A 27,225-nucleotide genomic window follows, 5' to 3' on the forward strand; every position below is an offset into this window, starting at 1 on the left:
TCAAATTGTCACTAAATAAATGATTAAGGACTACCAGTATTAGCTTCATTAACAATGAATAGATTGATCTCATGGGATGGACTGGAATATATTAGAAAAACATTTTTTTACCTGCACATGGTCTTAAACATATATTTAATATCGGTATTTGTTTATCTCCATTAAGTGTATAATCAGATCAACTCCAGGCAGTTGACCAGAGCCCAGTAAAGAGACATTGAATTGAATTGTTAGTGAGTTCCCACTTTTTTGGTGCATGGATATCTTGAGTACATAAGCAAAATCATTTTTCTGAGAGAAAGATGCTGGGACTCTTAGAAAAACTGATATTGGCAAATATTTTTGAATAATGAACGTAGAGACAACAATATAAAGAGACAGTACTATATGCAATCGCCAATAATTATATAGTAGAATTTATCATCCAATTGTACACTGTGATTTAAAAGTTTCATATTTTTAGTAGGTATGTTGATGGTCATCCCTACACATTTTTTATATTGATGCCCACTTATAGAAATTCTTGTTTTGAAATCAGAGGCCAGTGCTTTTATTAAGGTTGGCCACAATTTATCTACTTGAGTGCCCTTGACACTCGCCTTTTATCCCCAAAGTTCAAGTTGTGTGTCTTGCTAAGGTTAAAGTTACTCAATTCTTTAGAGCTGGGTGATGTAATCCAAAAAGAACAAAATAGGGAAGAAGCAAAGAAGAATCTTTTGAGATTAAAAAGATAAAGACTTGCTTCATTAATCCATTCATGGAGAAGGGGATTGCAATAATTCAGAAGAAGGGTTCTACTGACCTCATTCAGGTTTTCTTTTTTTTCCAATTTCCCTTTCTATCCTGTAGCTCTGGAAGTTCCTTCTAATCCCTTTCTAAGTACTAATCAGATTTTATCTTTTTAAAGTTTTTTCAGGATCAGCCAAAGTTGGTTATGTGTTTTTATTTAACTGGGATACGTATTTAAATTAAGTTACTTATAGCATTACATGGTGAAGAGACATTAAAAGACTATTTCAGATTTAGAACATATCTGGTGATGAATGTCAGTAGTTCCTCCTGCATAGCTTGCACAAAGCACATTGCTTTGTTTATTTTATCATTATGAGAGAAAATTGACAAAACCCAAACAATCTAGTTAGTTAACAGATGGTCTTGCTCTCCACGCCAAGTTTGCTAACCTTTCAGTAACATCCTGCGTAAGAAGGATGGAATGTTGCTGCATGTTTGGGGATTCAAAAATAGATCTGCATGTGTGTTTGACTTCCAAAGACAGGTTAAGGAGAAAGAAATTTAGGGCATGAAAAAGAACTCCAAGAAGATGTCTAAGTTTGATAAGAATTCCAAGATTGCTACATTTGATCCCCTTTAGATTTGATTTCTGGCTTTGGTTAACACAAAGGAAGAAAGTTCAAAGAAATCTTTGTTATGTTTGTAAATCAATCCTGGATTATTATATAACAATATTCAGAAGGGTCAAGGTCATTTTTAATCATTTTGCAGAAAATTGTTGTGGCTTATTGGAAAAATTCTCCATTTTCCTTGCAATTTTATATTATTTTTATACTATATTTTGCTTGTTTCAATGTTTATGTGTAAAAGGTAAAGGCGGCGGCATTTAGTTTGTCCATCCCATTCAATTGGAAGAGTTTCGACTGAAGACCTATCTCCTCTCTTAAAGTCTCACCCTTTGAAAGCTGTTCCTCTAAAACTTCCTCCAAATGTCTTTCTCTTTGAAATTGTTCTCTATTAGAACAATCGTCAGGAATTGATTGTTCCCTCTCTGTCAAAAAGAAAAGATGCAGAATAGGAAAAGCCAAGAGGGGGCATCTGAAGCTGCTTCAGGTAGGAAGTGCCTTCAAGTGTCAGGTGCTCAATATTTAGCTAACCAGCCAATTTTTCTCACTTGGAGAAAGTGCAAGATAGGCAAACCCAAAAATTAGTTTGAAAATACGCTTCCCTTCTCTTCAAGCACGGTTGCTTAGTTCTTAACCTATCCCAAATCTTTCTTCTTTTGGAAAAAACATGGATAAGTCATTTAGTTACCTTTAATAAATCTGCACTTACATTATAAAAGGACTATCCAATGGTTTTATCTAGATTCTGGACCAATAATTTTATTTAGGAATAAAGGGGGTGATCTCAGGAAGTTTATTCAGGGAAAATAATTAGGACATTTGCTTATTTAGAGTTACTACAAGGGATAATATGTTGTTGAGTATGGGATGTCACAGAGGAAGTCTGCAAGATAACGTTTGAGCTTGCTTAACATGCAGTAATAACTACTTTGAGTGCAGAACAAAAATCCAAGAAAATAGCATGAAATGATATGGATAAAGGAATTTGTCTATCTAACCCAGGGGTAGTCAACTTTTTTATACCTACCGCCCACTTTTGTATCTCTGTTAGTAGTAAAATTTTCTAACCGCCCACCGGTTCCACAGTAATGCGCCGTGTATCGTCGTCTGCACATGCCTCTCACGCATCATGGATTGGGTTTGGGGGGTGGGGCTGGCTATCAGCTCTGCTTGTCTGTTACAGCTGGATGGTGTGGGGGGAGATGCACGAGCTATTCTGGGATGAGGCTGTTTTGTTTGTGGTCGCACTATAGCGCCATTTAGTTTCACTTAGGTAACGTGAACTAAACTTATGCGCGGGCGATACAAATAGTATATTTTCAGAAAATTAAATGGTCACGGGGAATTTTATGAAAACCTAATGAAAATGTTTTTAAATAATGCTATGAAATTTTTTTAAAAAGTCAATTAAATTAAAAAAAGGAAAGTGCTTCAATATTGGACAAAACTCCTACCGCCCACTATGAAAGCTGGAATGCCCACTAGTGGGCGGTAGGGACCAGGTTGACTACCACTGATCTAACCAGTGTTTTTCAAACTGGTGACTTAGAATTTGTGGACTTTAGAATTTGTAGAATTCACTGGCTAGCATGTGAGTTGAAATCTACACATCTTAAAGTTGCCAGGTTTGGAAAATGCTGTTTGAAATGCATTTAGATTCAGTCAGTTCTTGAAGAAGCTAGTCTGCCCTTTAATATTATGAAATTTGAACTTCACTTCATTTTAAACAAAAGCCATAAAAATGTCACTGTTGTCTTTTTATTTATATACAGAAAGTCACATTTGGACAAGCAGTTTCTGGGTCATCCAAAGTTCACGGAAGTTTTGCTCAAAGTAAAAATGGAATTGAAAGATTGAGCTGAATTTGGGAAAAGAGAGGAATTGAATTGAGGGTATATAAATGCTTCTTAGAAAAAAAAGGGGTCCTTGAAGAAACACATCTGTCCCTCTGATACATCTATATCTCTAGATTCTGAGGCACCAAATTTACATACAATCTTACCTTTTGTGTGTAGCTCCAAAAATCATCAAAAATTCACTACAAAATGTTAATGGAAAGAATAAATACATGAATAGGAATAAAAGTAACAGTATTTATTATAAAAGCACATATACTTAATTCTTGTCCTAGCTCAGTGATGGCTAACCTTTTTGCTGTTTTGTGCCAAAAGGGGGGGAGTGTGTATGGGGGGGTCATGCATGTGTTCCCACACCCATAATTCAATGTGCACTGCCCCCCGGTGCATGCGTGCACGATCCCCTGCGCTTCCCCTGCTTTTGGCACGCAATGACACAGTGGGCCTGGTAGGCCAATTTTTCACCCTCCTGAGGCTCCTGGAAAGCCTCTGGAGTCTGGGGAGAGCAAAAAATGGGCCTTCTGGGCCCACCGGAAGTTGTTTCCAGCCTCCGGAGAGCCTCTAGGGGTGGGGAAAGCTGTTTTCGCCCTCCCCAGGCTCCTAGAAAGGAAGGCCTGAAAATCAGCTGGCTGGCGCGTGCATGCACGCTGGAGCTGAGCTAGGGCAATGCTCGCATGGCCATGGATAGGGCTCCACGTGCCATCTTTGGTATGTGTGCCATAGGTTTGCCATCACGATCCTGGCTCCTAAAGAAATAATAAATAACAACATTAATAATAGTTATTATTATTGTTATTTAATAACAATAACAGATGAAGTTGCCTGATTCCACTGCTTCAAACAGTTCAGTATTTTCTGCAATAACTGCCAGCTGAATTGAATTCTGATACTGAATTCTTTTGCAGCAGTCTATGGAAATATCATGGATTAAAAAAGAGAGAGAAAAAAGAAATATATTAATAATAATGTAGACAAATATTTGATTTCTGACTTCTCCCATCTTTATTCTCCAATCATTTTGTAATATCTATTGGTACAAATTTTAGACAACATGATCTACGTGTTGATATTTACCTTGCTGCATAATCTGTAATATATATATACTTCTTATACCTAGAGTCGGCAACGACTAGCACATATGTGTGAGGGGAATCTTTACCTTTACCTTTTATACTTATTATACTTGCTTAAATTAAGTTGATAATTCAACATAACCTCTGTTATGTACATTTGCTGTTAGTTTCGCCATGGCTTTATTTTCTCCAAGTTTAAGTTCCCAATCATCTATCATTGGCACTATGTCTTTTTTCCAGTGTTGTGGAAGCCATAAGCCTATCTTAATAAGTCATGGATTTTTTAAATTTTGTATTGATATGTTCTGGAATTCTATCTAGTAAAAATACTGAGTTTTTATTTTGAATGTGACCCTTAAGATTCTCTGAATGGTGCTATTTTGTTTCAATACTTTTGAGATTTTTTGCATCCACCACATACAGTACAATGTTCCTTCTGACTTATGGCATTTCCAGCACATTACTGTATAATTTGTCTATTTTGGCAATTATTGATGTAGTTCTATACCATCTGTAAAACACTTTATTCTGGTTTTCTCTGAAACCATAACCTGGGGTAAATTTTAGAGATTTGTTCCACAATTCCTCCCATTGTTGTATTGGGACTCTTCGAAGTTTTGCAATCAGTTTACCATACATGTGTTTATCTGTTCTGTGTCTGTAATGTGTGTGTATGTATGTATGTATGTATGTATGTATGTATGTTATATATATATATACTATATATACACACACATATATGAACTAATAGGTGGTTTTGATTCTGTGTAAGCATTTCAAAGTCTGTCATTTTTCTTAATATCCCTTCTTTGTTTTGAGATCAGATTTTATGCTTCCAATAATTTGTGAATTATTGCTCTGGTCTTCATTAAATAGTTCTGTTTCTTTAAATCATTCATAGGATCTAAGTGGACCATATTTGTACATGTAATTACAATCTTCTTAATGTAATAATCTCCAATATGAAAATCATGTCACCAACTAGAACCAAGACACAAGGTACATTTGAGTTACATTACCTGCATTAGTGAAATTCCTCACAACCTCTCACAGGGTCTCTCTGTTTGCCTCCTTTTTAAGTAAATGTTCCTTTCTGTATGCTTTACAATAAAGGTCTATTTTTGCCTAGTTATATGGTAACGTCTCTGGTATGAAATGTATTATTTTATCATGCCATGGAGATGGCAGTATGGCTACAGTGCTGTTTGCACTGTAATGGCAACATAATGATAACCAATTGTTGTACAATCTTAACACCAGCAGCACACTTTTGCTTTAGTAACCCTTAGCAAGCTAAAGTTGGAACTAACACACTTTGTCTCCTTCAGAGCGATGCAGATTTTACCCATCCTAATCTGTCTGCCCTATGCTTTTGGGACAACCTGTTTGCACAGCACTTGTCTCTCTACCAGGCTTCTTTAGCAAGGACATTTCTATGTGGCTTTGCCAACTTGAGAGTTATTTAGGATTGCATGCCCATCTTACCAATTAAATATAGAACATAATCTTGGAATAGAATGTGGAGCAAGGAGTACGGCCTTGAAAAGCTTTTGACTTCTGTCATTGGTTTCCAAAGTTATATTATTGTATCTTTGCTGGTGGTTGACCTTACCCGGGCTGAGCAGCTAAGCAGGCTGGGGCTTGGTTAGTGCTTGGGGAGGGGGAGACTTCCAGAGAATATTCATGTTATTAGGTAGGGAAATAAAGTTGAAAAAGCTTGCCAGAAGAAGACCAAGGGAAATAATTTCCCTGTTGCTCCCAAGAAAATTACACGGCCATCCAGAAGTGAAGTTTCACTTGTAGGAGATTTTAGCTTTATCTGTACCATTTTTTATACCGTAGAACAGCAAATCTGCAATTTAATTCCGGTTGGTATAACTAATCTCAGGTGGGATGAACAAAGTTTGGGTGTGAATCAGGGGTGAAATGCTCCTGGATTGGACCGGATCACGTGACCCGGTAACAATCATGGCTGGCAATTCAGCAATCCGGTAGCGATGGCAGAGCAAAGCTTCACCCACCTGCCTGGGTGTCATTACTCCCTGGTTTTAATCAGGGAGTAATGTGTTTTTTACCTTCTGCGCATGTGCTGAAGGTCTGCGCCCGCATATGACATGCGTGTGCATGCACTTCCGAACCGGTAAGGAAGGTAAGTAGATTTCACCCCTGGTGTGAATACAATACCAGAATAATAAACAAAGTCTACTAAGTCTGAAGTTGTTTGAGTGATTCATGTATATATTATTTGCATCAATTGATGTCATTTCTGTATATACCTAAATTGACTTAAGCATCAAAAATTCAAATTTAACTCCTTATCCCAACTGTTTTCTAACTAAGCTGTTATTGTTATTTTTCACTGTCATAATTTTATATCTTTTATTTCATAGTTAAAACAATTTTTAAGATACACTGAATGTCCTTTGCTTTACAAAATAAAGAACAAAGAGATCTCAATAAAATTAATATAACTGAATTCGTTAAGAACTCTTGAGAAAATAATTTTGTAATAAATGATGTAAAGTGCCAAAATGCTATCCTATCCAAGAGGATCGCCCAAAGCAATTATGTAACATAGAACTGAAATTGGAGAAAATGGAAAAAAGCAAAGAATGAAAGCTGATAATCCTCTGAAACTACCGATTTTGTTCCCATTAGTTTTATTTATTTTTGAATAATTTTGTTGAATTTGTTAATTTCTTTTGGAAATTACACTGAAGGACTTCTGGAGTGGAAATCAGACTAAACTTTTAAGATAGCTTTGTAGGACTTAGGAAAGTTATATTCCATTTGTTTACTGCTGTACTATATATATTCTGATTTTCTATCATAAGGGATAATTTAGAGAACAGTTATAAAGAACTTCCCTTCTTGCTCATATGGATTTATTTTCTTGAAAATATGCTCAGGTTTGGAATTTTCAACTGTAACATCTAAAGCAGGGGTGTCCACTATGCGGCCCACGTACTGCCTATGGCTCTGGAAAGTTAATAATGCCACACAAGATAACAAAAATATTTTAAAAAATAAAGGAAGGTTGCCATTTATAAATTTTAATTATATATTTTATATGTGGCCCAAAACAATTCTTCATTCAATGTGGCCTAGGTAAGCCAAAAGTTTGGACAACAGTGATTTAAAGAAAGAGGCTATATTTTTTCTGTGGTAAAGAAAAACATTTTTCTAACGTGCATTGTCATCTTTTTTGGTGTTAATTTTCTCCATATGAAACAATTTTTTTTACTCATACTCAGCAGGCTGCCTTCAATAAAGCCTTCTTGGGTTAAGAAAAGCATCACTCAATCAATAGAACCAAAGCTAACAATTATACCTGTCTCTGTTTTGCTGTAGATTTCTTTTGTTGTTGTTGTTAGTTGCGAAGTCGTGTCCGACCCATTGCGACCCCATGGACAACATTCCTCCAGGCCTTCCTGTCCTCTACCATCCTCTGGAGTCCATTTAAACTCATGCCTACTGCTTCAGTGACTCCATCCAGCCACCTCGTTCTCTGTTGTCCCCTTCTTCTTTTGCCCTCTTTCTAACTCAGGTTAACTAACTTTACACACTACAGTCTCTATGCAGTTTCCAATTTTTCACACTCATGTCTCATATTTTATTTGTTTGTTCATTTCTCAATCAAATTTCTTAACTGCCCATCTCCCTCACAGAAGGGCTATATTACAATAAATATATAAAAGTAACTCAGGTTTTCAAGAACAAATATAACCATTCCTATACAGAATCATATTACTTAATCAGTACTGCATTTCCATTGGGTCATTTAACAGGCAGCTAAATGTCTGAAAATGAGCACCTAACATCAGCCTCATGAACATCAGTCTCTTTGGGATAATTTCCCCAAAGCACAATCATTTCCTTAGCTGTGTTTTCAGTCACTCCCCTAATCCCATAAGTATATAAAATGTAGAATAAAATTAATGTAGAAAACAGCCCCAGGGCTGTCCTTGAATCCTAAGCAGAAACTAGCAATTAGAAGCTGCATGTTTGTAGCTCCATGATGGAGCAGTTTCAAGGCATGGAAATCAGTGGAATTTAAGCAGCCTAATGCGATAAACAATTTGCAATCCATGACTACCCATCCATGCAATTGACCAAATGATAAACAAAAGGTTCATCCATATTTCATTTGAAATGTGATGACATTCTTGGAACTTTAAGATGCAAGATGCACTTGAAGATGTTTGGTTCTCAAACATCTTTCTGATACTTTGGTTGTTCTGATATTATACTGTAGAGCAGGGGTGTCAAACTCACATCATCACGTGACATATCACGACTTTTCCCCCCCTTCGCTAAACTGGGGTGGGGGTGGGGCCAGCATGTGATATATCCAGCCTGTGGGCCGCGAGTTTGATACCTCTGCTGTAGAGCAAGTAGGGATTCTAAATTTTTTTTTAATTCATGGTTTTATGTGTATATTGATGTCGTTTTTATTTTGGCTGTAAACGGCCCTGAGTCTCTCGGGAGAAGGGTGGTATAAAAATTTAATAAATAATAATAATAATAATAATAACAAAATGAATGATAATATTAAAAAAAAATGTGCAACATTGGAAAGGAAAGAAACAATACTTTGTATTAGTATTCATGAGGGTCAGCTCTAGACATTTTGGCGCTCCAGACAAAGTTATATTCTGGTGCCCCATAGGGTTTGGCTCACCTTCCTCTTTTTGGAGGAATTTTAAAAAAGCGCCCTTTTTTTTCCTTTGACTTTTTGAGCCTTAAGCTTATGATTTTCAATCTCAATTTTTTCTTTTCTTGGACATGTTCACCCCATTTACAGTGAATCCCAATAAGTAATTTTAATTATATCAGTACCCACTGTTGCCATATGGCAACAATTCTGTGAAATTATATTTAACCCTTGAATGGGTGCGTTGCTGCACAGAATGCGCCATTGCAATTTTTCTTTGTACAACTTTCATAAGCTGATAATAACACGACTCATTCACTCAAGAATCTGCCTAGCAGACCTTTGTCTTGATTTAGTAAAATTATCAACTTTCTGAGGCCTATAGCTGTAATAATTTCCTTTTTTGACTTGCAATATCTGGCTAGTGTAGTGTTCATAATCATGATATCTACTAACTTTGTGAAAGTAAAAGTTCCAGAGCAACAAGAAAGGTTTAACAGATGTTATACACATATTGTATGTTTCTGAAGTCTTTTCCTTTCGGCACCCCCTAAAACCATGATGGCAAACCTATGGTACATGTGCCACAGGTGGCATGCTGAGCTGTATCTGTGGACATCCAAGCGTTGCCCTAGCTCAGCTCCAGCATACATGCGTGCGCCAGCCAGCTGATTTTGGGGCCTTCCTTTCTAGGAGCCTGGGGAGGGTGAAAACAGCCTTCCCCACCTCCAGACGCCCTCCAGAGGCCGGAAACAGCCCATTTCTCAACCTCTGGTGGGCCCGGAAGCCTGTTTTTTGCTCTCCCCAGGCTTCAGAGGCTTTCTAGGAGCCTTGGGAGGGCGAAAAATGGGCCTACTGGGCCCACCATGCCAAAAGCGGGGGAAGCGCGGGGGGTTGTGCATGCATGCGGGGAGGGGCACATTGAATTATGGGCATGGGCAAGTGCACGCATGACCCCCACACACACCGCTTTTGGCACGACAGCAAAAAGATTAGCCATCACTGCCCTAAGATTTGGCATCCTGACCAGCCTCTATGCCTCTTTTCCTAATCTTACCATTTGTTCAATCATGAATCATGGATGCATCTCCATAACACCTTAAATTACCAGCATTTAACCCAGTACAGTAAACACAAATACTGTATGCTAATGGCTAACTCAACCTGATGTATTACCGATAAATGAACTTAGGTACCTAGGTGATATATTATCGTTCCATACTGAACTGTAAAGAAAGACTTCTGGTTTGGTTCACACAATTCATTAATTTATGAATTACCTGGTAACATTTTAGGCTGGCATGTATCCAGCCCAAGAAATCAGCTGAAAAAGGACAGGAATGGGAGTGCCCTTTAACTGCCATAAAAATTCCTCTGGAAAAGCTCACATAGCAGGAATAATGGTCAACCATTATTCTTATGTATGAGTATATATTTGGGATAATTTTGTGGAGAAATTTCATTTACTATTTACTGCAATATATTATACTTACTATCAGTTAGAGCAGAATATATACTATAGGGTGCAAATCTGCAGCACTTCTTCAATTATTAAAGCAGCTGTGTTATCTTAGTTGTTGTTATCCTGGTGGCTTTGCAAGCTAGTCCCACTAGATACCTCCATAGGATTCTATTTTAACAATCCAAACCAAGCAGCTTTGCTTGTATGTTCTGAAGCAGCACTTCTGAAGGAGCCTTGCACACCCATAATAATTAAGGTGGGAAATTTAAGGGTAGGAAGGGACTCTTCACCTTTCATAATGGGGAAAAAGAAAGGGGGAGGAGGAAACAGCTTGCCTGGCTATTTTTGCTGAATATGACTTTAGGCCAGTCATTACGTTTCTGCTCAACTTCCCAAACAAGATTCTTTTGAAAAGAAAATGGGCAGTTCAGCTGCCTGAGAGAAAAGGAATCACTGGAATAAAAATACAAAACACACACATACACACACACCCATCTTCAAGTTGTAAGGGTCATGTGTTCATCTAGGAGCAAGTGCCACTGAAGGTAAGAATTCTAATATATTAAGTCAACCTCTAGAAAAAGAGAACCTTTGAGTGTTGATTAATATCAATAAATGTTTATTTTTCCTCTTGGAAATTGCATTTTATGAACAGGAGGTTATGATGAGAATGTTTACTTTTGTTTTTGGCATTTGATCTCCTTTTTCTAAATCCTTGTTTGGTTTGGCAGGCAGGCAGAGATAAGCTTTGGCTAGTTATGGTGTAATTGTTTAAGTGAAGTGGTCATTTAGCCTTCAAGGAGGAAAGAATGAATTTCATTATTAATGTTTGAAGCAGAAAGTTTATCTTCTTGCGGAACTAGAGGCACAGCAGCAAAAAAGACCATAGGCAAAACAAGAAATGAAGATGACCATTATGTCACTAAGCCCCATCTGTTTTATCTATACATTGATATTGCATTAACATGTCCAAAGGGCGTTCTTCAATTGTACTTCCACAAACATCACCTTGGCACTGCTAACCTGAGATCACATTGCTAACACACAATGGATAATATAAATATAAGTCATCCTTTGTAAGCTCACAACTTACCATATTTTTCGGTGTATAAGATGCACCTTTTTACCCGCAAAGAGGGTGAAAATCTAGGTGCATCTTATACACTGAATGTAGCTCCACCCACCTGCCGCCCCCCCACCCTTTGGAGGTTGTCAGCCTCTGTGCGTTGCACAGCCGCACATCCTCATGAAAACGGTCTTGCGTCTGCTTCAAAGGGCCACACTACAGCTGATCAGTGCTGTAGGCAGCTAGTAGACCGGTGCCTCTAATTTCAAAAAAGGTAGACCGGTGCGCTCCCAAAAAAAGGCAATGAGTAAACCAGTGGATCTATTTTTAAAGAAGGTAGACCGGTGCATTCCAAAAAGGCAAGTAGACAGGTATAACTCTGCTAGGCAGAATTCTTTTTTTCTTGTTTTCCACTCCCAAAATTAAGGTGTGTCTTATACTCAGGTGCATCTTATACACCGAAAAATACGGTAGTTACTGTAACAAACTGGGCAAGATTTGAGAGCAAGGGCTTTCTAAACCTTAAAATCAGTGTCATCAAATTTAGGGCAGTGGTTTCTGGAAGGAATGGTGGGGGAATCTTTTAAATTTGGGGGGAATATTTGACTCCCTTGGAAAAAAATATAACTTGAATAAAATATCACAGAGAACAAGTGGCTGCTGAGATAATGTGGAGGGAATGCCAAGTTAGAAAACTGTTTGCAAAAGACTGGTTGTGTCCACAGGAGTGAAGGAAGGCTGCAGCTGGATCTCACCTAAGAGATGCTGTTGAGATAAGCACCTGAGGAACCTCTGAGGAAGACAGGGTTCATGCAATGTTGCCTCATGACATTAATTGTTCCTGTATCTCTTGACCCCTTGCTTGCCGCAATTATTAAAGAGAAGGTGAGACAATCAGGATGCTTTTGTTTCTCTGGACCATAAAGCAGAGATGATGATGATGATAATGATTTTGCTTGTCTTCCCCTCCTCCGCCTTCTGTCACTATGGAGCCTCCATTAACAAACTGGCAGAACATTTTGGATTTGAAGAGAATTGAACAAAGGAAAACATGCATTTGTGTAGGACTGTACAAGATTGTGTTGATATGCTTTAGGCTACTTAGAGTTTTGGCAAAACAGGAATGGCGATATTACTATCAAGCAAGGGCAGCATGAACTGTTCTAGTTGTCATAAATTCCCCTGTGAGTAGACTTTGGGAAAGGTAAATAATGCAGGAGTCTGAAACTAGAGAAAAGTAATCCTTTAAGAAGAAAATTGCTAACAAATATGGGCCAAAAGGAAAGAACATGCATTGTCATATTGAGATTAGTGTCACTGCAGCCCTTTTACACATTATGTATGAGAACTCTGAATGGTGATGTAATAAATCCTCAAACCTATTTCATAACTTGTGCTCTAGCAGAAATTTGCAACTGGAAACATTTCATTTTCATGTCTCTATGTCTGTATCATGCAATAATTACACTATTCTTTTTAAAAAGTAGTAAGATTTTCCACTAAAATATCAGATTGTGGATCTGTATCTGGCTCTATCATCTGGTCAGGAAATCAGGGAAGACTGTGGGAATTTGTGTATATAAATTGTGTATATACATTTATAAAATTATAATAAATATCCACAAGTGTAACATGTGGACACTTGGTTCATTTCCTTTTGGTTCATAGGTATGATGTTAGGTGGCTCATGGGTGTGGCATGATTCTCTAATATAGGAATGGACCCTGATTTGAAAACAAATTTTATTCCTGAGCCGTGCATGCTACTTTACGTGTTCACAAAGCACAGTTGACAATATGTCTTTCGCATGTGTGTTACTGCAATTCATTTTTAGACAATTATGGACAACACACAAAGATGAATGGTGGGTAGGAAGAGAGAGAGAAGATGAGACCAGAAACAATTGGCAAACAATATTTTAAATGAAGCAACAAAGAAAACTGAGCATTGCCCTTTCCTGGAGCTGTTGCTCAAACAGCATGTTGTGGTTCTTGTTCTTTTTGCAATGAATGGGGCTAAAACTTCTATGAATGGACCAGGGGTGGGTTTCACTTACCTTTTTTTTTTTTGTTTGTTTACATTTATACCCCGCCCTTCTCCGAAGACTCAGGGCGGCTTACAGTGTATAAGGCAATTCAGTGTACTTCCTTTCTTCAATGAATTAAGGATGTATCCATTTGAGTTGTTTCTGAATCTGGACATTCTGGATTTTTTAAAAATGCCTTGTTGCTTTAGCAATGCAATCTGCATAACTCCATCAAGGTCAACTTCCTTATTGTCTACATCGTTACATCAGCTTCTACCATACAAGGATTGAACCTGCCTGTCTGGCGAGAGACCAGCCTTGGGGAGGTTTCATGACAGTCTCTTTGTTCTCTGAGGACTTGGGTGACAGGCCTTCCCTCTGACCATCCCCTACTTTGGAATTGACTACACTAGAAGTCTGTATAGCTCCCTGCTTTGCAGTTTTTAGAAGACCTTTAAAGACATGTTTAGTTCACTGGGCCTTTAACCCTAGATAAGATTCATTGGTGTCTTTCTTGGGGTGATGTTTATTTTTAGTGTGGGCTTTTTAAAGGTAATTTTGATGTGTTTTATTGTTGCATATATTAACCTTTTGTAATCCACCAATTCTTTTGAGTTGAGCAAACATTAAATCCCATAAAATAAGAAAAGGAAAGAAGGAAGGGAGGGAGGGAAGGGGTTATATGAATTTGAGCAACTGAACTATTTTCCTTCTAAAATCCTAAAAAATCAATATATGCCCAAAATGTATTTTGTGTGGAAACATTTGTTTTCTTTATAATTGCCTTCCTATGAACCTGCCAAACTAATCAATCTCTTCACTGATAACAGAAGAGCTTAAAATTGGTTGTTTATAGGCAAAGTCCTGAACCTTGACCAGTCGGGGAGCCAACAATTATACATCTTTCACTGGGGCCATATAAGAATGATCTCTTTAATATCAAATATCCTCAAAAGCTGTAATTGTATGTGAGGATCTTGGAAACAGGAGGGAAATCAGCAGATTGGACAACTGGCATATAAAATATGTCTCAACTCATAGAAGGGGGATGGAGTAATGGACTGTGTGTATGACCTTGGGAAACATGGGGAAGAGATGCCGACAATCAGCATCAACAATCAGTTAGGAGAGGCAGGAGCCCCCAGTGGCTTAATGGTCAGAGAAAGAAACTTGGGAAGGATCTGCCCTGAAGGTTCAAGCAGTTAAAAGTGGTGGCAGGAAGTTTGTAATTCCAGATGTATAAGATTCTGTTAATATATCCTTACAATACATAGAATTAGCTCATCTAGTCATATTTCCTGCTTGGCTTACTTGGGAGGTTAAAAGAGTGGGAAACATTTCAGAAGACTCTCTCTCTAGTTTTCCAGACAGTAAAAAGACGGGAGAGGAGAAATACTTTTGGCCTTGCAAGTATCTGCTAATGTAACCTAACAATAAAGAAAGAGGTGGCACTCTTGGTTGTGCATCTTGTATGGGCCATCAGTAGGCTTAACATCAGTAGGCATCAATAGACTTTTGAGAGCATATTATGAGTACCCTCACAAAGTGACTGCCATGTAACTATATCCAGAGAACATTTCTTAATGGTTTCATTTTAGTGTGGAGGGAAGCATTCAAGTGGTTTTTGGTGGCAATTCACATTGACTGCATTGCAATAATTCATACACTAGGTTATTTAGGAATAAGTGATTGTAACAAAATGACTCTTAGTTTAGGAAAGTATTAGCAAATGAAATCTGTGAGAAGGCTTTCCTGGCCATAGCCGCTACCTTTTCTTCAACCAGGAGCTCTGAGTCGAGGAAGATACTCCAATTGCTCACCAGTTTTAAAAGGAAAGCATGAGCATCTCTGGCACCATAAAAAACTATGAAGTCAGAGCCACTTGGTCTTCTCAAGCTTTAGTTTAAATTTGTTCTAGACTCTCGCGTACTGATGATATCTGACCCACTGTTGACTGATGACCATACAGATATTAAACAGAAACAAAGAGACTGTCAAGTCCTGAGGCACCTCTAAAACCACAGGGTTTAATCTGGACATCTACGTACCTGACAACTGTGGCAGGAATCATATATAGAAAAGGAAAGAGATACACCACAACATTGTGCCACCAAACTCATGGCTGATCCATAAAACAATCATGATAAAGTATAAAAAGTCACCAAGAGATGAAGAAAAAAAAAAGATAGTCAGCTCACCCCCAGCGCAGCTTTGCTGTGTCATCAAGTGTTAATCAAACATTACCCAGCTCCATACAGTGCGACAGCGACTTTTTGAAGCGGGAGTGCACTTCCTTCTCATTTAAAGTAGGCAGAACCACCCCTCTTTCTAGGACGAATTTGCTCGATGACTCTAACCACCTACAAAGGGGGTATCTTGGAAGGCCTTTACCAACTAGGAGAAACAAAGATCCCATAAATGAGTGACCATAACTTGTATGTCCCTTGAGTTACTTTTAGATTCCTGATACCTGACTGGACAAGTCTCTGCAGTTTTTTTGACAAGATTTTTCAGAAGAGGTTTGCATTTCCCTTTTTCCACGGCTGAGAATGACTAGCCCAAGGTCACCCAGTTGGTCTTGTTCCTAAGGCAGGACTAGAACTCACGGTATCCGTGTTTCTAGCCTGGTGCCTTAACCACTACATTAAACTGGCTCACCAGGAGCATCCTATTCACTTCCTAAAAAGTCACAGAATCAAACATAAGGTAACAGGATTAAACCATTCTTGGCCAGTTCGACAGCATCTGCCCCAGTGAAGGTCTCATTAGGGTGGATCTGAGCAACTTTATCTGCCAGATTCCCAGAATATTTCTAACAGTAGCTGTAGCTGTAGATATTCTTGTGACTCCTCCCGCCCCAGCAAAAAACAGGCCATTTTAAGCAGGGCCTCCAATTGGCTACCTGCAAATGCGACAATAATTGCACTTTGGCTTTTGCCAAATATAACCCCTAATATCAGTTCATGCACATGCTCAGTTGAGTTTGCACTTCACTTTTTTCAAGCAATGCTCTAGGAGTCATTTCCCAAATCTTCTAAAAAACAAAACAAAACCCAAACCCCAGAGAGCCCCCAATGATTGATAAACATATAAAATTAAAAATAATCCATATCAAGGCTCACATCATACCAGGCAGAGACTAAGGCCTCAGGTGATCTGCCTAGTTGAACTGCCTAACAAACTACTGGGAAAAATCTCAACTTCCCTCTGATATCCAGCCAGGTCCATTACCCACCTGGAATGGACCGATGGGATAGGTCCTACCTCCATACAGGGGTGGGCATGGGGAACAGAATATCCCCAGCAAGGTGAAAGGACTGATGATAATATTCTGTACCTTCAGATCAAGTCACTCTGTCTTGAAATAAAAAACAGGTCTAGTGTGATTACTTGTGAATGTTGGCCCTTAATAACTTGATCAGATCAATGGTTCTATTGCAACCATGAATACCAACCTTAACTTAAACATCTAACTATGCATATGCAGTCCACAGCCCTCTCTTCTCTGGTATATATCAACAGTGTCCTTTGGGTTATTAGCTGAAAAAGAATCTCTGACTAAGAAATAAAGAATTCTAAAATAACAAAATATATTCTAGATGTTTGAGAGGCCCTAGCCAGAATATTCAGGAGTTACTACGGTAGGAAGTTAGAACCCACCCTCTCCTAGAAGAATGAAATATTTTAGATAATATTAAAAAGGACAGAATATTATATTTCCCTGGATGAGAAATGGAGAAACATGTTTTAAGGACAAAGCAGTTCCCTGCAGCTTCCTGCCTCCACACACCTTTGTCAATGGGCCAGACGCAGAAACTCATTATCCCCACCTTTGTCAATGGACCATCATCTGCAACACAACAGGACCCATCTAGCAACAGAAATTAACAACATGGCACCTGCGAAGATTACATTAGCCAGCAAGGCTACTAAAACCTCCACCCCCTGGGGCTCTGACAACCAATCTGGATACTCTTCTTGTGCCCCAGGAAATTCAAAGCTCAGAGAAAGCATAAAACCAAGGCACGCTCAGCTCAGTATCTTGTCCCCTTTTCTGTTCAGGAACTCAAACCATGTGAACCTGTCCACCATTAAATCATCTTTCCAAGAAGTCTCCATGTTTCCAGTGTTTTTCCCCCCACTTAGAACTGAACCCAAATGGACATTTCTTCCAACACTACTATCTGATTAAAACTCAAACTCAAACTCAATTTCAAAACATTTCAAAACTGCTGGATTTTAAAATCTAGATAAGCTATATAGTTTGCATTGAAGCCACCTTCTAGAGGAGTAAGTACATCTTTTAAATTTTTTCATAAAAAGTGTTAAGAACTAAGTAGTTCAAGCATTCTTACAAAACTTTGCAACTTACTTTGCTTCAACTTTCATTCTGATTCACAGTACTCTTTATTTTCCTGCGCAATCTAACAGTCAGCTGTGGGACCGTGGGCACGTGCAAATACGTGGGAGGCAAACTCTGAATTCTAAATTCAATGAGACCTGCTGCTAAATAAATGTCTCTTTTGAGGAAGTTTAGTAACAAGCACAAACAGAGCTGCACACTGTAAAGAAAACAGTTGGTTCTCCCCAGGGCAGGCTGAGACTGAATGAATCTTTTCAGTATCCTTTGAAATAAGAATAATCTTGCTTGTTAGTATTTATTCCCTCGGTTTATAATCCTGTATCTTAACGTAAGGGGAATTTCAGAGATGTGATTAGGATTACCTTGTCCATCTTGCCCAAGTGTATGTGCAAAAAAATAAAAATAAAAAATGGAGGTGACCGGGGGGGGGGGTACCCTCACTTCTAGGCTTCGAATTCAGCCAAAGAATATAATTCTGCCACTTGCTTTTCGCGAGAACAAGTGATGGATAAAACAGATCAGAGAAGGGAACGGACTGATATCTGGCGTCTGTCATGAACTGCCACTGGACAACAGCGTGAGCTTTTACATAAATCAGGGGTCTCCAACCTTGGCCACTTTAAGCCTGGAGGACTTCAACTCCCAGAATTCCCCAGCCAGCAAAGCTGGCTGGGGAATTCTGGGAGTTGAAGTCCTCCAGGCTTAAAGTGGCCAAGGTTGGAGACCCCTGACATAAATGACCAGACTCGTTGATTAAACGTGGGTGGAAAACCGTCCCCAGCAAGCCCCGAAGCCGTCAAAAGTACCGGGAAGCGCCCCCGAGGACGTTCCGAGCGCTCTCCCACAGACCGGCACTCAAAGGATCACGTGCGGCGCCCCCTCGCTCGACGGACTGAGGCCGCCCGGGCTGACTTCCGACGTTCGGCCGCGTCGCGCGATTGACTGGCCTTGGCCTTGCGTGGTTTTCGCCGCCCTCCTCCCCTCCTATTGGTGCGAAGGCCGAGGAGCTGCACGCCAACCCGCTCGCTTCGCTTCTAACTGGTCCTAGTGTCTCTCGTGTCCCTGCGCTTGACTGGAAAGGCGGGCCTGGCGCTACGCAAGACAACTCGGGCTGCGCCGCCTCCGTTTCGTGCGCTGTTTTCCTTCCACTCTTTTCTTTTTTTCTTTTTTCCCTTCCCTCCCTTCAGGGGCGACTTAAATAGGAGCGCCGGACGCTCCAGCCGCAGACCGCTCGGGCTGCGTAAGTGGTGGCTGCCCGCTGACTTGCGCCCAGAGAAGCGTGCCCGGGAGGAGACAGGACGGAGAGGAAAGCAGGTGGGTGAGCCAGCCAGACTGTCATGCCCCAAGCGAGGAGCCCCCCACCCCGCCAGGCTTCTGGAGGACAGCGGGGATTTTCCCGCTTCTTCACTAGCTGCTGCCGCCTTGCCTACCCGGGCGGACCCTAGTCTTTCCCTCCCTTCTTCCGACCAGCCTAACCTGCCCGGCCGGCGCCGCACTTGCACCGCTGCCTCTGGCTGAGCCCGGAAAAAGGGGGCGGGGAGCCGGGCGGGTGAAGGAAAAGAGCCGCACGTCAAGGGAGCCTGGGGCATAAAGGTGGGGCCTCCCACTTCTCTAGGCCGCTCGGAGAGGCGCTTTCTCTCCCTGGCCCTTCGGATCAGACCAGGATCTTTTCTAGGTCGGTATTGGCTGGATGCAGCCTATCAGCGCGGGCAGGAAGTGGCTTATTTTGCGGCGATGGTTTCCTTTGGGTTCAACTAAGCGCCCCCTCTTTTTGGGGGGAGAGGGGGTGTGAGTGGGTGGTCTGGGGCGATTGGATTTCGGGGAGATAATAAAGGCACAAATGTTTGCAACGGGGAGGTGGAAAGTGGTTTGGCTTTTGTTATGTAGAACGCACCTAATGCATGAAGACCTTGGATTACAGGAGACTTGTTAGATGGGATCCGTGTGCCTTTCCTCCACTGCATTTGGAAGATACATCAGTCTTTCACTCCAAAAACTTGATATTTAGGCCTGTGGAAAGGACTGAGTCAAATGCTGTTCACCCCTGCTATAAATTCGTTCTATCTGAATTTGTCAAGGGAATTCTATTGCTCTGGCTGGCTTAAATCACATCAGTTTGATGGAGCAGTCTTGCAGTGACAAGGTAATTTGCAGTTATGGCACTTTGCCTATGAACTCCTAGGCAAGGCATCCACTATGTCTTGTAATGCCTCTCTATTTCCCACTGCCTTTTCCATCCCTTTTGAAGCTTCTGGAAGTACCTGGTGTTTTTAAGAGTTGCAATTAAAATGTTGGTTTGTCTATATATTTCCAGAGATCAAATTGCTCCAGAAATGATCGTATTCTCTGGAGCAGAATACAGAATCTTTTGTTCTTGTTGTTACTGCTGCTACTAATGTGACTGTAATTAACCAAGCCTGTTGCTTCTTCTGCAGTTATCAACGTTGGGATTTTCTTCTTCAAGAGAAAAGGCTGGGGTTTTATTCCGGTGCTCAAAATATCACCATATTGGATACTACTATTCAGGAACAGACAGATCGTATTTAACTTTTATTAATGATGTCTAGTCTTGGCTATTTTAGTTTGATGGCCAGATTCTAGTCATGGGATTAAAAAGAGAAAAAGCTCCTCTTCTGGATTAGTAGCTGGACAAAGAAGAGGAAACAAGGAGTAGAAATACATGGTGAATTCTCCCAGTGGCAGATTAAACCAATAACATCTCTATGTGCTTGTGTTAATGCTTCATAAATCAAAAGGAAACCTTACAAACTCTGAGATCAGGGATTCAGATTATAAACAGTGTAAGGTTCAGTTTAATGAAGCATAGACAAATGCACACTGGCTCAAAAATTAAACTCCTTTCACATATAGGTTCTGAATTGGTGACAAGCATCCAGAAAAAAAGATCTTAAGTTTGTGGTTGCGCACTATACAGTGTGCAGTTGCTGTGGATAAAAATGCCATAGGTAAAAATTTATAGGTGGTCTGCAAAGGGTATAAGGATTGATGAAACATACGTCATGACTTCTTTATGCCAAAACATGATTTAAAGACTTGCTTTAAATATAAGATGCAAGTATATAAAGACAGAGTTTTTGTTATTGTACGTATGTACAATGTGTGATGGACTGTGTTCATGTGATGGAGTCTTGGTTTGCTGGAGATGTTTGTGCTTCTGCATGGGATATAAATAAATTTGCCAGTATCTTAATTGTTGATATAATCATACCCTGTGTGTGGAGAGAGAGATAGAGAGAGAGGAGAGAGCGCCGATCAAAAGTGCAGAAGGCAACCACATTTCATCTAGGAATTTAAAAAGACTGAATAGAGACAGGATAGTGATGGGTATAATTTTGCATGGAGTGGAAGGTTTTTTTGTAATATTGAAACCCATAGTCCTCCAATGTTGAGAGATTGAAAAGGAAATACTTTTCATGCAGCTACATTTGATTTATGGAATTTGCTATCCCAAAGTATAGTGACAGTCACCCACATTTTAACCTATTTTTATTCATGGAGAAAACTGCTAGCAAACTTTACTCACAATGGGTACTATACATTAACTCGAGTTTCAGATAAAGCATGATATACCATATAAAACTCTAATGCCTGGTTCAGGGTTGCCTTTACAGGCAAGTCTGTTTGGTCATACTAATGGCCTTTTTGTGGTTTCCAATATACCAATTTCTCAAGGTTTTGACACTAATGCTCTGAAACTCATGTTTGTTTGCCTTTAATGAAGTGCTGCTTAAATACTGGCTTCTGAGAACAGAATTTGTGGCCTAATTATTTGCTGTTCTGAAGCAATGCAGAGCCAGCAATTGTGATGTTTGCTCAACCATTTAAATCTCCTTATTAAGGTGCAACACGTTAAATTTACTATTACATTTGGAACTGTGATAAAAACAAATACTGGGTCGGATCTAGGTTATGAATCTGTAGGAATGATGAAACAACATAAATTATAACTTTGTCTTTGAAGTTTAGGTACTGCTAACCCTGCCTAAAAGAAATAAAACTTGCTTTCAGGAAGGCAAAATCTTAGAGGGAAAAGCTTGTTTATAGTTATGGATTTTATAGTTATATGGTATTTATAAAATCATAGTATACGAAAGGGCAGTTAAACCATTAGTCTGTTCAAGTCTAAATAAAGCATTTATGACAGATGTTCATCCATCCTCTGCTTAAATACATCCAGAAGATAAGAACTTGTCATCTGTATGAGTTCGGCTGTCCAATCATCAAATTATTTCTACTGTTTGGAAGTTTTCCAAAAGTTTCAACAAGAATCTGTCTTTCGTATTGTATGAATGCAGAAAAGAAATACATAAAGAAAATAAGTTCTCTGAATACAGCTATAGCAATATTTTATTTCCAAAATGAAGCCATCATAATGCTCTTTTTATAGGCTAAGATACTATTTTAATAATTCTTTTCAATTACAAAGGAATACAAATGTAGAAAGTGTTCCATTAATTTTTTTGCTTTTGTAGAACGCCCCCTGATATGGTGAATGTTTCTTAGAAACTACAGAAAAATGCTCAGTCTGTTGTTTATTGATTAGTAAGTGGATTAATGTTTGTCTAATTCAATCAGCAACGTAACTATAATAATGGCCAGCGCTCAGTTGGAAGTATTTAAAAAGAAGTGCAAGAATGCAGATGTTTCTGTTTAAACTTTTTTTGAAAAGCTAAGTAGGACTTCATAAAAATTTTGCTGGAGTTGGTGATGTGAAATTTTGTTCAAGTGTATGTTAGCAACATATCCAAAATAACCCATAACATGATTTTGGTTTTTCTGAATGGCTTTATTTTAGAGGTTTCAGGAGTTTAAAATATGATGCCAACTAGTTTATGCAGCAGTGTGTCTTTTAACTCTAAAATTTAGCTCAGTGCCTTATCAGGAAGTTGCATAGTAGACAGCTGATCATATGGAGGACATATTTTATATTTCCTATATTTAACAAGAGGAACTAATGGTCAGCTCTGATATGTGCCTCTGCCCAGCCACTAAAAATTTTGTGCAGTATCACAAATTATTTTTTTAATGTTTCTAGGTTCATTCCTGCTTGATGCTATAAGTGGGAAGGGGCACAGAGGTCTTTCTATTACTATTGCTAACTGACAGTATGTTAATGAATTTAAGCAGTCACCAACCCATAGCAATATTTAGCTCATCAATTGACTCCCTACTTTAATTTTATTAAGGCAACCAAGACAAAATAACTTTAGCCACATAATTTTTTTTTAAATTTCCTCACACTGTGGCAACTGCCTCTGCAAAATGCCTCTGCTAATCAAACAGAAGATGGCCAATGTCTATGAGATCTCCAAGATGAGGGACAGAAGAACCTGGTAGGTTGTTTTGCCCCATATTGGCATGAATTGAACATCACCTTTGATTGACTTGGCAGTAGTTTTAAAATAACATTTGATAGCTTTCCTTGTCTGTGTCCCAGTTTGAGTTATTAAGCAAAACTGGACTTCTGAACCCCAGGATTGGGCTGCTAAGTAATTGTCTTGCAGTATGCCATTTAAGAATAATGGAAAAATGTCCTCTTTCAACTGACGCTTCCCTAAATTAATTTGATGTCCGTCAACTCCTCCACAAAACTTAAGATAGATTTGTTTAAAAATGGGGAAAGAGCTGCAGAGGAATTAATGCAATGCTATGTATTAATTTGAATGGCATATCTTTCACTCCAATCTGAAAGTAGTGAATGGATAGCGTGGTTGCTAAAAGCATCATACTTAGCATGGGGTGGAGCTGATTTCTAGAACAATGATCCTGATTAAACAAGTCATTATAGATTTGCAAACCCCCCCCTTCAACTTAATCAGCAGAGATAGAAGGAGAAAAGCCATTGGCTCCTCTGGGGTAGCACTATACTGAAGAAGTTGGCAGTTGCCCTCGAATGATGTCTGCCTACTGGCAGACAATAGAAGAGCATTCTGCCCTTTGTAAATAGATGATTGTACTTGGCAAAAGGAGGAGGAGGAGCTTGGAATGAGTACACTGAGTCAACTTGGATGAGGGTTGCTAAGCTGAGCGCAGCTGAAAAGATCACATCTTGGCTGATTCAGTATTTTACTTAGGCGTGTGTCAAGGGGCTTTTTTTGGCTGGAAGCATGGTATTCATTTGACTAGCTGAGCAAGATATATGAGACAGGGTCAGAGCTCCCAGTACATAGCTCTTTCACCGACAGGTTTCTAAAGCTAAAAGTTTGGATAAGTGGATAAAGATCAAATTATTTGTTGAATTAAAGTTTTAGTTATGAATGTGTAATCAAAAAGTTTGTCTCACCCTGCATTTAGGTATTTGCTGCTTGGCATTAGAAGATATTGATCTGGTTCACATATAATGGCTAAGCCATAATATGTCTTTGATTTTGACTTAGATACATGAATCCACACCTCTGTTGTGGAATCTTAAGAGGTTGAAAATAAAAACACTGCATAATAGTGCCTTTAGAAGAGCCATATTATAGCTCAATACCTAATGTGAGCTTTTCTTATGTATATAAAACATGCATAAGAGAAGTGTTTGATGTTTATGTAAAAAGAAGAGATTAGATTAGATTATCCAGTTTTTCACAGCCTATTAACCACTGGATTTTTGGGATCCTGGCCCTGCTGGCTGGATACTCTTGAAAAAGAAGTTTGGCCATTGGATTATAGAAAAATTAAGAGCCATATCTATTCAAATTAAAACCTGATGTTCTTTAAAGTATTCCTACTGGATAACATTTAGGGTATTTTTAATTATTATTTTCTTACCAATCTAATGGCCTTGCTTTCAGAAATATTTGTAAGGTACAACTACTTAGCATGACTGGAAAAGCACTGAATATTATCTTTCATTGTCACATTTTTAAAGTGGTTCACAGGCAACTTTACACTTTAATGTATGGAAATATGTGCTAAAACAGCAAACAGCAGCATTAGTGCAAATCAGATTTTGTTACAGTGGGGAATATAGAAATTACTCAAAAATACATTACAGTGGAGTTAAATCTAACTGGTCTAGCAAAAATGGTGTAACTTGGGAACGATTCAGCTTGAAGCTAAGGACAAAGATATTTTATTCAGACTATTAAAGACATAGGGAAATGGAAAAAATCAAAATTTGCATGTTGTATTTCTAATCATTAGTAGCTGGAGGCAAGACTTACAAAAGTTGAAACAAAAGCATAGTTATGCACCTTATTGACTAAAGGTTCACTTTAGCCCCAAATCTGACAGAGCTAACAATCAATAAATGCAATTCTTCCTGGAAATTCCAAATTGAGAAATATATATATTTTCCAATTTGGAATTTCCAGGAAGAATTGTATTTATCGAAATACAATTTATGGAAATATATATATTTCTCAATTTGGAATATATATATGTATATGTATATGTGTATATATGTATATGTGTGTGTATATATATATATATATATATATATATATATATATATATATATGTATGTGTGTGTATGTGTATGTGTGTGTATGTGTATATATATATGTATATATATATATATATATATATATATATATATATATATATATATATATATTTGTTTTCTGAGGTTTTCACGGGTGTTTGTATATAGGTCTATATATATATATATATATATGTATATATATATTTCAATTTGGAATATATATATGTATATATATATGTGTATATATGTATATGTGTGTGTATATATATATATATATATATATATATATATATATATATATATATATATGTGTATGTTCGTATGTGTACGTGTATGTGTGTATGTGTGTATATATATATATATATATATATATATATATATATATATATATATATATATATATATTTGTTTTCTGAGGTTTTCACGGTGTTTGTATATAGGTCTTTATATATATATGTGTGTATGTGTGTATATATATATTTCAATTTGGAATATATATATTTGTTTTCTGAGGTTTTCACGGTGTTTGTATATAGGTCTTTATATAGTCATCTTCAGGCTTCAGCTTCGTGCTTCTGGGAGCAAAGCCTTTTCTGGGAGCGAAGCTGAAGCCTGAAGATGACGAATGAGACTTCGTCGAAACGTTGCCAAGACATTTCCAATTTTACACGGGAGACAACCCGAACAACCAAAGACCTACATACAAATACCCGTGAAAACCTCAGAAAACATATATACATACATACATACATACATACATACATACATACATACATACATATATACATATAGAAAGGGAGATACTCAAACCTATGGGATAAGATCAGGCAATGGTGATTCTTAAGCAAAAGGTCCTTGATAAAGAAATAGTTGGAATATAGTAAATTTTGCTTAGCTTATAATTGGAACACAGCTGTTAACATTGTAAGGCAATATTGTACCTAGATCAACTCTCAACAGATTTCTAGAAGCATTTACATAAGAATGGTTCAATATTAGCTGGAGGGATAATTTCATAAAACTCCATATTTGGAAAGGCTTTGCTCTTGAATTGATGGTAATACTGAAACACAAACTCATTGTTATATTCTAATTTCTTATTGAGACATATACAAAGAATTCCTGACACCTGTTGTAATTTCAATTCTGGAATGGGCTCAAAAATGTAAATACAATTTCTACTAGCAGACCTAAAGATAACTCTTGCCACTGCACTGCATAGCTTGTAAAACCTGTATATTGCTGATAACTAAATAGTGGAAGGAGAACTGCAGTTCTTCTATCTTGTGTGCTTTATTTTTGTCTGTATGTTCTATCTTGTGGCTCCACTGTGTTTTTATTTAATATGATTCATTCTGTCTGAGTTGCTGACCTGAAATAAAGAATTGGTAATGATTTGGTAATCATTGGCATATATGCCATGCTTCTGAGTGATCAAAACATTCTGTAATCTTTACCAACAATTCCAAAGCAGATCAATTTTATCCCTGTATTGCAGACGAGGATGGATCCCAGATTCATGAGAAGATTCTGAAAGGTTGTTCCAGGAGAACTGAGTAAATTCTAATTGCAATTATTTTCATGGGTGAATATGGTGACACAAAGGAGGTGGTCTCCTCAGTTTAAACTCAGGACCCAATCCAGAGGGAGAAGCTGCTAGATTTCAGTTTGTTAGCATGTAGCTAACTATGAAAAATAGATAGACATTAGGCTTTCTATCCTTTGTTTCATAACATCTGCTGCCTTAGTAGATCAAAACTGTCTACATCTGATCTTTCCATGTTTTATTTGGGAATAAGAATAAGATTTGATGGACAGTAATGAATGTTGCTGCCAGTTGTGTGTTTTTGAGGTGAACAATATTTCTTTGCATTGCCACGTTCGGGGGGGCGTGCAGTGGGATGGCCTCAGACTCTTGTTTCCATTGGCCCACCT

The 27,225-nt window shown here is 38.4% G+C and overlaps 2 protein-coding genes across 6 annotated transcripts in view; one reads left to right on the forward strand and one right to left on the reverse strand.

Annotated features, from left to right (window-relative positions):
• HELT (helt bHLH transcription factor) overlaps positions 1 to 18,801 on the reverse strand; it is a 65,894-nt gene extending 47,093 nt beyond the window's left edge. The window contains exons 1-2 of one of the 2 annotated variants that reach the window (XM_058192431.1): positions 18,665 to 18,801; positions 15,694 to 15,889 (exon numbers count right to left, since the gene is read on the reverse strand). The gene's annotated coding sequence lies outside the window, so the exon portion shown is untranslated. The remainder of the gene's footprint in view (positions 1 to 15,693; positions 15,890 to 18,664) is intronic. The other variant, XM_058192430.1, reaches the window with a different exon arrangement.
• Positions 18,802 to 18,992: 191 nt separating this feature from the next.
• ACSL1 (acyl-CoA synthetase long chain family member 1) overlaps positions 18,993 to 27,225 on the forward strand; it is a 44,196-nt gene continuing 35,963 nt past the window's right edge. The window contains exon 1 of one of the 4 annotated variants that reach the window (XM_058192425.1): positions 18,993 to 19,172. The gene's annotated coding sequence lies outside the window, so the exon portion shown is untranslated. Of the gene's footprint in view, positions 19,173 to 19,387; positions 19,534 to 19,612; positions 20,002 to 27,225 lie in introns of those variants that run through there. The other 3 variants (XM_058192424.1, XM_058192426.1, XM_058192427.1) reach the window with 3 other exon arrangements.

The sequence above is a fragment of the Ahaetulla prasina genome, chromosome 8, assembly GCF_028640845.1.
Source record: "Ahaetulla prasina isolate Xishuangbanna chromosome 8, ASM2864084v1, whole genome shotgun sequence".
In the NCBI taxonomy this organism is placed as follows: domain Eukaryota; kingdom Metazoa; phylum Chordata; class Lepidosauria; order Squamata; family Colubridae; genus Ahaetulla; species Ahaetulla prasina.